This window comes from Vicia villosa, linkage group LG7 (genome assembly GCF_029867415.1).
Source record: "Vicia villosa cultivar HV-30 ecotype Madison, WI linkage group LG7, Vvil1.0, whole genome shotgun sequence".
Classification (NCBI taxonomy): Eukaryota; Viridiplantae; Streptophyta; class Magnoliopsida; order Fabales; family Fabaceae; genus Vicia; species Vicia villosa.
In genome coordinates this window covers 58,462,866-58,474,099 of record NC_081186.1, presented here as the reverse complement: position 1 = coordinate 58,474,099, position 11,234 = coordinate 58,462,866, and the positions used below count along the sequence as shown (strand labels likewise).

At 33.4% G+C, this 11,234-nt stretch overlaps 1 long non-coding RNA gene across 1 annotated transcript; it reads right to left on the bottom strand.

The window, feature by feature from the left end:
- Nucleotides 1-9,836: 9,836 nt before the first annotated feature.
- LOC131617261 (uncharacterized) lies at nucleotides 9,837-10,316 on the bottom strand. Its single transcript, XR_009288511.1, has 2 exons — nucleotides 10,181-10,316; nucleotides 9,837-10,098 (listed from the first exon to the last, which is right to left on the bottom strand). It is a non-coding gene; the product is annotated as an uncharacterized LOC131617261 (long non-coding RNA).
- Between the last annotated feature and the right edge of the window lie 918 nt (nucleotides 10,317-11,234).

Genomic DNA, 11,234 nt, shown 5'->3' with positions numbered 1-11,234 from the left:
TTTGAATAGGAGAAACAGTATGGGCAAATTTTGGGGTATGACAATAGATTTTAAGATTTTGAACACTTAGTAAAAGAGAAAATTAGGGACAAAAATTTGTGAGGTAAGTAAATCTTTCACTAATTTAGACGGACTTAGTGAGGAAAAATTATATGGATGGTAGATAATAAACGAATAAAAATTAGTGATCGGTCATTGTCATATCTTAAGTTTGCCCTACCCTTTATCAAATTATTTGTCTTATGCATCTCACTTTCCTCATATGCATTACCTTTACATTTGGTCATTGTTACACAACATGCATCATAAATTAATAATTTGGCATGGGATAAAAGATCGTGGAAAGATTAGGGTTTTTCTATATGGATTGAGGCTGCTCCTTCACTCAAGTTGATTCAACTGGTTCTTTCATCACTCTTGGTATGGAACTAGGGTTTTGAATTACAAACATCCTCAATATCTTTTTTATCAAGGTTCCTCAAGATCAAGTGCATTAGGGCTTTAACTTGTTGAGCTTAAGGTTCCATCATGATTTTTAACTAAGAAGGCATTTGATTAGGGTCTATGTCCCTGAGCATTTTAGTCAAGAAGTTCTTCAATTGATGTGTGCCTCAAGACACGTTGTGATTATCAATCTCAAGGTTTCTCTCCATCAAGGTTTGTACTTTTACATTTGGTGCTCATAGTGAAGATCATGAAGATCATGTTTGAGGCATACAATCTTCACAATGCAAAATAGGGGGATAGTGTAATACGGTGGGAGTACTGACTTTAATTTTTTCGCAAACAATATTGTGGTGAGCAAGAGTCGCCGCCGACTTTTATTTTGTACAATTTATAGAAAGGCTAAAAGAACAGGAAAAGACCTTAAAAAGATTTTGAGTTCGGGGGGTAAGTTATACAAAGGGAAGGTTTAAGGCACCCTTTGTATCCATGATTATCCATGGGCTCTTAATTGCTTAGCTCACTTGTTTGTTTGATTTGTTTGAAAAGTAGTGTGTGAAAAGAAAAAAGAATTTGAATAAGAACTTTAGCGTGTAAATAAGCGTAGTCTTTTTGAATTTGATTTTTGAAAAGAAGTGGGAAAATTAATTTGAATTTTAGAGCAAGCAATTAGTAGGAACTACCCTACGTAAGAAAAATTGTTCTTTTAGTCTTTCGGGCGAAAGGGTCTATCCATACCATGAGAGGGCAGGAAGTCTTTCAATTGGAGGTTGAAGGTTCATCGAAGGTTATCCTTTGCCATAAGATTGTCCCTTTCCATAAAGAGGGCAGGTAGTCTAAGGGAAGGATATAATAGTCATTTAATATTTTTAGGCATCATGCGAGGATACCTTAGCAATTGGGACAATCATGTTTTACCGAGGCAGCTTCGAAGGACAAAATTGATGAGATCACTGAATAAGGCAACCTTTGCTTTAGGTATCCTCGGAATCGAGGGACTTGACTATTTTTAGTATAATTAGAGGCAACAAGGCAACAGTAATAAGGAAACAAGGCAACTAGAGGGATTACCCTAAAGGTGTGTGAGTGGCACAATCAGGTGGTTAATTCAGATATTTATCTTGTAATTAGTGATGCTAATTCAGTTCAAGGCTTGCACTCCCTAAGATTACTAACCACAACAGAAAAGTAAAACAATTTAATAGTCCTACGCTATTTAATAAACACCTGTAGGGAAGGGGAAATAAAAGCATAAAATAAGAGGGAACAATAATTAATAAAAATCCTTGAGTGCCTTGATCTTCCTCGAACCCTCGATCAATTCTGAAAATTAAAAGGAAAATAAAAGGGGTGAGTGTAGGAGAGATTCATTGACTATTTGAAGTAAACCCTATTTTGGGCAAAAGGCAAAATAAGAATTAAAAATGATATTTAAGCCAAATAAGAGTTAGAACTTAGCTTTTTGATCTGATGGCGCGTGGCTGAAGGATTTTGGTTACTCCTGAAAATTAGCCACGAAGAAGAAAAATGTTAGTGCATTAAAGATCTCAACAGTTATAACGTGACAGATCAAAAATTAAAATGGTAATAATTTAGGAAAATAAAAGGCAAGGCAAAAGGCAAATCCCAAAAGGTACAAAAGTTAACCAGGGTTAATGGGCAACACCTACCTAAAAATACCTCTACTAGGGTTTTTAAATTAATCGAGGTTAATAAAACTAAAAATTAACTATTGGTTTTAACCTAATTAATTTTAGAATCGACTAATCCTGATTAAATTATTTTTATGAACCCTAATTTAATTATTCTAAATTTAATCCCAAAATAAAATCACTAACTAAAATTGTTAATGAATTATTCTAACTAATTTAAATTAATTACTAAATGAATAAATAAATAATTAATTTTGTTAATTAAAAGAGTTTTTTAATTTTATGTATAAAAAATGATTTTGAAAAGAAATAATAAAAAGTTTTTTTTGGTTAAAAAGAAATAAAGAAAATCAAATAAAAGAGAAAAAAATAGAAAACTTAGCTCTGATCTGGTATGTGTGTTTCATGGAAGACTATGGCATGCCAGCAGTCTTTGGTCCTTTAGATCTGAAGATCTATCCATCCATTGGTGAAGCGCTGAGGGCGCACCTTGGTCTTGCATGGACATGCCTCATGGAATCTGCATCTAAACACCATGCTAAAAAAATTATTAAAACGCCCCAGCCAAGAATCGAACCAGGGGCATGGAGGTTGCAATGAACGCCTTTGGCCTTTTCTACTGCGTATTGTTAGTCATGGATATAATACATGGGATAAATTATATACAAAACAAGATATTAATGGATCGGTCAAACCAAACATTCAATGTGGGCCCCCCCACTCACGCGCGTGCCCAGTGAGGAAGAGAGAGAGAGAGAGTGTTCATTCATGGACTGACCAATAAAAGCCTGCCTAGACGCCACGCAAGCCTGTTGACTGGACTAAGAAGATTCAAACCACCGCCTGCGGCGGTTACCTTCATCTTCTCCGATGAGGAGTTTTTCAATACCTGCGAAAAAGCCATGATAAATGCAGAAGGAAGACCCTACCCCCTATTTTGACCCTTGCGAGTTTGATGGAAGCATTGGTTCGACCTGAAAGTGCCTGCATAATGCTCCACGAAGAAACAGAAAAGCTTGCCCTAACAATGGCACTTTGAATTCTAGGCGCTTAGGTTCACATGTAATACGTTGAACTCATTCTAAATAAACTCCTGAATATAATCATGCACTTAAAACATATTAATTATGCATGAATCAGCGAATAGGAAGTCAACAAAACTCACCTCACGTGAAGACGAATGAGGCGATTTCGGGTGGCTTCAAGCTTTAGTGATGGTTGGGATGAATTCCTGGGATCTCCAGGAAGAGGACTTGACGCTTAGAACAGAATGGGAATTAGGGGTGTGCGAAATATCCGGTTTTGATGTCCAAATCCATAACCAAACCTAAACCACTTTTAAATATCCGGATATAATTGAATGGTTATTAACCGGTTTAGTTATTAATGGTTTGGTTATCCATTCATATAATCCGGATATAATTAAATGGTTATTAACCGGTTAAATTATTTTGGATTCGGTTATAATCCGGTTATTATCCAAATCCAAATATTTTAATTCTCAAAATATTAATTTTTTTTTTGAAAAAAAATATTTTTGAAAAAAATAATTTTCAAAACTGGATTTTTTTTAAAAACCGGTTATATAATCATAACCAAATTTATAACCGGTTTTATAACCAGTTTTGATTAAAATATGGTTATGGTTATAAATCCAAACCATTTAAATGGTTTTAAAATGGTTATGGTTTGGTTTTTGAAAATAACCAACCATGCACACCCCTAATGGGAATGGTTGTGGAGAGAGTCCTCGTATGCCCTAGCTTGTGAGAAATTCTTGAGAATTTGAACGTGCTCTTTGAGGCTGCCAAAACCTTCCCCTTGTGATCTGCATCACTTCTCTATTTATAATGTAACAAATTAGGTTAACAAATGGAACCAAATCTTCCTTGAATCATAACATTGGAAATTGATAAAATTTGATTTTTTAATCTTTCCAAAATTGGCCAATTTGCTCCTTCTCTTTCCAATCTCAATCTCCACGAAATTAGATCAAATATATTGTTTGATTGTTGATTTAATTTGGTTAAAATACTCTCTCTAATCAAATCTTTGATTTTTATTTGATTTACTTGAATTATATCAATTTTAAATGAATGAAAAATTCATATAAAATCAAATAAATTTCATAAATTCGTGGAAATTGGATTTCATAGTTTTGATGACTTGAGGAACTAGATTAGATCTTAAAAACTTGGGCCCATTTGCAAGAAAATCCATTTTGAACCTTATTTGCTTCATATTTTCACCCAAAATTGTCCAGCTTTGACAAGGCATATCTCCCTCAAATCTTAAGATATGGAGGAGTTCTAGGACTTTTTGGAAACCTTAATATGTCCTCTACAAGCTAGTTTAGAAGCTTTTTTTTCATTTGAGGATTTTATCTTGATGATATGGGCTTTGACAAAAAACTGCTTTTGGTTGACTTTCAAAAAAGACCTATAATCTTTTGATCCATATCTTTCCATTGAAGCATTTTTAGACTTGGCATGTGAGATACAAAGTTGTAGAGAATTCAATTTCCTTAAAATTGAGCTTTGGATGGGAAATTTCTGGTGTTCCATGTGAAAGTTATGGTCGGTCAAAGTTCAGTTGACTTTAGGTCCAAAAACCCTAATTTAGAAACTTTGGGTTTTGTTGATTTCTGAACTTTTCTTGATGAATCATGATCAACTCTTGATCAAATTATGAATGTTACTTCAAAATGTTGATGTTGGTGAAAAATAAGGAGCTTTGACTGTGGTTTGACCATAGTTTGACTTTTAGGTCAACCAGTCGATTATTGATCATTTGCGCCATTGACTGAGCAATCCTTTGAATCAGGGCTTGAAATTTGGCATAAGGACCCTTTGAAGCATATGAGAGGCCATGGGATCCATTTGAGGTCTTAGAAATTGATATGATCTCGAGATAAACAAAACCCTAGGTGTGGGTTGATTGCTTAGGAGATAAGTAAGTGTGCCCAATTCTTGCATATACTTAATTAACTGAAGAGCATATGAGTCGAGATATATTGAAATATGATGGGCAAATTTTGGGGTATGACAGATAGTATTCATGACTTGGCATACAAGGTTTGTTAGACGGTGTGGCAAGTGATTGAGAAGGGGGTGAATAGATCACCTCCTCTTAACAAGGATTTTAAAAAATTTGCGGAAGATCTCGGTCCCTAATCAACTATTGTCTTTTCTGAAACGACTACTGAAAAGCCGGACACGCGAATGTTGCTGGATTTATTAGGATGAAGTGGATGAATTAACACACAGCTCTTTTCGAATTAATGAACTTATCACTAATGCACTATTTCCAATGAACAAAACTCAGCATGTACTTTTATCAAACAGTTGATGTTCACACGTTCAATGATCAACAACAATGGTGTTTTTCAAATAAATTTTTATTTTACCACTATTGGATCATTCAACTCAATAAAACAGAACGGCAATTGATTTGTAAAGGTACGATAAGTGTAAAGAGTAAGGATAGAAATACAATATACAAATATATTTGGTAAGGAAGTTTCCCACTTTCGTCCTCGCGTGTGGGTACGTCTCCCCTCAATTTCAACAATGAAATTGAGTCTTTATTTCCAATAAGCTGCAAAATGTTTACAAGGTTACAATTACAATCCAAGAATTGAATCACACAAATTTCCTTCTTCTTCTTCTTATAGTAACTGATCAAGTCTTCGAATGCAAGATTCCCGATCAATCCTCCGTTCCACTACTTGTTTGCAAAATCACTCTGATTTCCTAACCTTTCGCTACAGATGAATCTGACTCGTTTTATCTTGATTATCGAACCTCCAAGAACCAACCTGTTCTTGATGAAAAAACCCTCAAATGTTTCCTTGAAACCCCCTTCAATACTCTTCAACCCAATTGAGATTCACCAATCCTGCAGCTGAACGTTATCTCAATAGATCGCTTAAGTCAATGAACAAAGATGATTATGTTTCATTGTGATTGATAAGAAATGATTGATAAGATGATGAAGATGAAGTATCTTTCAGGTTTCAATAGACTCACAAAGTTATGCACTCAAAACTTGTTTGTGTGTCACATGTTATGAAATGACTAAGACTTATTTATATATGACAGAAAAATTATCTGAATGAAAAAAAGAAATATGAGTCGATGCATAACACGTATGAGTCGACACATGTGTGTAAAAAGGCATGTATGTGTCGATGCAACATGTTTCAGGTCGATGCATGATGTTGTGAAAACACAATCCAGAAAGATTATCTTTGTATGTGTCGATACATGACTGTATGTGTCGATACATATTGTGTCAAAATTGTTTTCTAGAAAGCTTGCAATAACATGTATCGATGCAGGATGTTATGTGTCGATGCATAATGTTTCAAAAAGGTTTTCCAGACAAGTTAGAATAGTATGTTTCAATGCAAGCTGATCATGAGTCGATTCATATTGTAGGGAAGAAGCTTTTTATTATTTCAAATGAATTATGAGCTGACACATGATCTTTTGTGTCTACTCATCCTTCAATATTATGATATTTTACCCTTAAAGCCAATTTTGTAGCATAAACACATATGACAACACATGATGCAAACATAGAGATCAGTTGAGATAACATTCACAGATGTCTTTATCACACATATTTGCTATCACTAAAAAACATCTTACTCACAATGTTCGCTCAAAGGATCCAATCCATGGCATTAGGGTTTCCATGTGATCTCTTTGTTAAGCAAGAGGCTTATGGTTACTTGAACTTCAAGTCACATGGTCATGGACTTCATACAAGAGGAGATTCACTTGGACTTTATTCACAAATTAGGGCTTGTGGATATCTTGAGACAAACTTTTCCATCTGAATCATTAGGGTTGCTTTCTCATACTAATTGTGGTAGAAGAAGGTTACTGAATGTTTTAAGTTACAAGGCATTTGGATTAAGTGTTGACTTTTGGTCAGAGTCAACCATGGAAGGTTGACTTTTTGACCAAATCACTTTCTGACTTTTTGCTACTTAATCCACATCTTTAGGTGAACCTTTTAGTTGGAAGTACATGATTCAAAAGAAGGATCTAAATTCACAATTGAGTTGAAAAAGAGAAATTTCATTTACTTGAGAAATAAGTCACAAAGTAAATACTTATGTAATTTCAATCACATTCCATTTGTGTAGATGTAGGTGTGCGGTTCGAAGGGAAACTGGGGGGGGGGGGGGGTTAGGCATTAAATGCTTGGAGAAGTTTAATAACTAGCTTCTAAGCAAATGGAGATGGCGGTTTTTGGTGGATGAAGAGGCACTATGGAGACCGATTCTTGAATATAGGTTTGGTGATTTGTATGGGGCAGTTCTTGGTGGCGTTAAAAAGGAATCACTGAAAAAAGCTTCGTTGTGGTGGCGAGATATAATCACGACGGTATTTGATGGGGAGAGTCAACAATGTGAAGATTGGATCTTAAATGGTATTGTTTGTGGCCTTGGATCAGGCCATGAAATTAAATTTTGGCATAACAGGTGGTGTGGTGGGTCTCCCTTCAAACTGTTATTTCCAGAAGCGTATTTATCGTCAAACAACAAAGAAGTTTCAGTTAGTGACATGGGAGTCTTTGAAGGAGGAGAGTGGGGGCAGACATGCTGAATATATCTGCTCATGTGGCTGAACAGCTGTATGAGTTAGAACAAATCCTATTGCCTTACAGTCCTACGACGGGGGTGAAGGATAGATTCAAATGGTTTAGAGCAGATGATGGTGCGTATACCGTGAGCGATGGGTAAAAAGTAATCAAAGTCTGTAAGCTATTGATTTCCCAACCGGAATCAATCTTGAAGGCGCTGGCAATAGATTGGAAGTCGAGGATACCATCAAAAATTCATTTGTTTGGATGGAGGTGTATCAAGAATCGGATATCGTCGAAGGATCAATTAGCGAGAAGGGGAATTATAACAGAAGAAGGCGATAAGGTTTGTCTTTTTTGTTCTTCATATATTGAAACATTGGATCATTTATTGGTGCATTGTGTGTTTTCAAAGAAGGTTTGGCAATAGATAGCTGTTTGGTTGGATGTTGACATGATAAAATCGGTTAGTGTTGTAGAATATTTTATGGAGTTTTATAGAGTGTTGGGTGGGTCGGTTGTCGAAGGGAAGAGGATAGTGGTGTGGTTGGCTACGGCGTGGGAAATATGGAATATGAGGAATGACATCCAATTTAATGTTGTTGTCTTACAAGTAGGGAAGGTGGTGCATATAGCTAAATTGATGTCGTGGCTTTGGAATGTAATAGGTGTTAATGCAAAAGTAAATTGTAATTTTACATTGTGGTGTCATTGACCTATTGATCTCCTAAATGGTTGACAATGTATTTTTTGAGTGAGTACTCCTTGTACTTCTTTGATTAATGGAATTCCATTGTTTTATAAAAAAAAAAAGTGATTTTAGCCTAATCTGAAACAATGTTAACAAAAATATTGTAACCAATAAAATCGCGAATATTTTGATTCCATAATATTTTAATGCATCTTCCTCAACATCATTTCTATATTGTAACAATATAAGGGACTCGAATCCATCATCAAACGTACCATATTTTCAAGAAATTTGGCATCAAACATTCGTGTGTTCTTAGTTTAGAATTTTAGTTTTTCAAACTTTTTTCTCTCTGTTATAACTTTCCGCTGCACTTTTGTCTTATACAATCTAGGTTTTGCTAATCATTTATTTATTTATTTCTATTATTCACATTTCTTTAACCGTTACTGTACTAGAGTAGTCTCCTATCTTGAAATAATGGACACTCTTTAGATAAGCCATATATTTTTGTTGAGGAGTACTAGCAACAATCTCTTTTTAACATTCATTTTTTATAGGTTGAAACATGTGTGAGTCTCTTACTTTAGAAATAGATCCCACATAAAGTGGTAGGACCTACAGATATTTCAACCAATAAGAAAATGATGTTGGAGAGAGTGTTAAAAAGAGAGTGTTGCTAGCATTTCTCATTTTTGTTTCACTATATTATTGAAAAAATAGCTTAAGATAACTTTATCATTGTAAATTTGTAATAGAATCATAACATTATGAAATTGATTTTAAATACTCTCTTGTTTTCTAAGTCATTTTAAATAAAAATATTTAATTTTTTAAGTCTATTTTATAATATGTTTGTATGCATGGTCAAAAATACTTTTTTATTTTGGAGCAAATATAAGATATATATTTCCAAAAAAACAGATGGGTACATGCTGATCCAAAGGATCGAAGCTACTAACAGACAAGGTTTTGACAAAGTTTAGAGAGCATTACAGTAATCCCTAAGTTTTATACCCAATTGAGACCTTTCACGGATTATATCTTTAATCTCTAGTATTTTTAGCTCCTTATTATTCTCCTTTTGGAAAGCTTTTTTGTGTCTCGAAATCCAAACATAATAAACCGTCTCAACAGGACAAATACGCAACAGCTTCGCTAGCTGACTTTTGCCTCTCCCATCATGGTCAAAAATACTTATTTTAAAGAAATATTTACCTTTCATAGACTTAAGTGAATATTAGATCAAGAAGAGTGTGATAATTTGGAGAGGTCTGCTAAAAATTTATTTTTTTTATGTGTTGAGCTTAAAATAAGGTGTGATATTGACTAAATTGTATGTGAGGATACAAAATCATCAAAAGAGTGCTAACAAACATCATTTAACACACTCTTTGAACATCTGTATTGGAGAATGTGTTGATAGAGTTACTCAAATCATAATTGTAATGAAATTAAGAAAAGAAAAAATAATTAAATTATTGGATGCCAATACAATAACTAAATTACAACTCATCGAATATTCTATCATAAGTAAATTACACATTTATTTTTTAGCACAATAACACATTTTTTTGAAAAAATTTGTATTCTTTGTAGTCTCATAAAATCAAGGACTCTTTATAACCCATTTACATTTGTAATCAACGCACTTATGAACATAATACTTAATCCAAGCTTCGAGACAATCTGAGTCAGTTTCACATTGAATAATTTCTATCATAAAAAATAATAAATAATGTTACTAAAACATGATAAAGGAAAAATGAAATTCAAAAAATATGAAAAAGTGGCTTACCACCACCAGCTTTGGTTGCAACAATAAAGAAGATAAAACATAGAATGATAGCATAAACAAAAATGAGAAATTCCATCATTTATTCTTTTTATCTTTGTTTAAAAAATAGAATATGATTCGGTCTATTTATAGCTTATAAATATCTTGCTATCTTAAAAATAATTAAATTATTTTAAGCAACTACGAGGTTTTAAAAAACTTTAATCAAATTTTAATAATTATTAATTAGGGACAACTTCTCTACCCATCATAAAAAGTTGGGTAGTGTACCTTCAACCAATCACAAGATCCCATTTAATTTTAACATATTTAATTAATTCTAAAATAATACAATTATTTGTTGTTTCCAAAAAAATTTACACTGAATGTAACTTTACCCAACTTTTGAGTTGGGTAGATAAGAATTCACCTTATTAATTATATCTTATTGGTGTATTTTGTTTATTCTTTTAGCCCACCTAGTAAGAAAGCTATAACAGTAAAGAAAAACTTTTCTTTTTTAACCTTTCATTACATATAATTTTGCATTCCTTTTTTAACCTTTCAAGACATTAAAGGGAAATATTTTTACTAGAGAATATGTATTTGTTATGTCTTTAATGTTGATGTAGAATATGAGCAACTCCATTTAATTTGAAAAGTTTTTCAAGTATTTGGTCATTCTTTGAACAATTATCGATTAGAGTCATTATTTTAAATCAAATGGATCAAGGCTAAAATCGTAAACAGGCTCATTTTTTATAAGTATTACAAGCACTTTCAAATATGTTTTAGAGTTGAAACGCATGAATACTCGAGATAATTCAGCCTTTTATCGGGTTTTCATAAGACCGATGAAAACTCGAATGTAGTGAGGAGTATTTTGAATTTTCGGTAAAGATGATAGGCTTTTCTGATGTATTTTTCTAAATCCAGAATGCTCAATTTATAGGTCAAACTAGTGTTATTTCATAAGGTTGCAGCTTTTGATGAAACATACACTTTCAACAACACTTTTTGTTAAATATTGCATTGTTTTGCTTACAACAACACTTTTTAAATATTGCACTGTTTT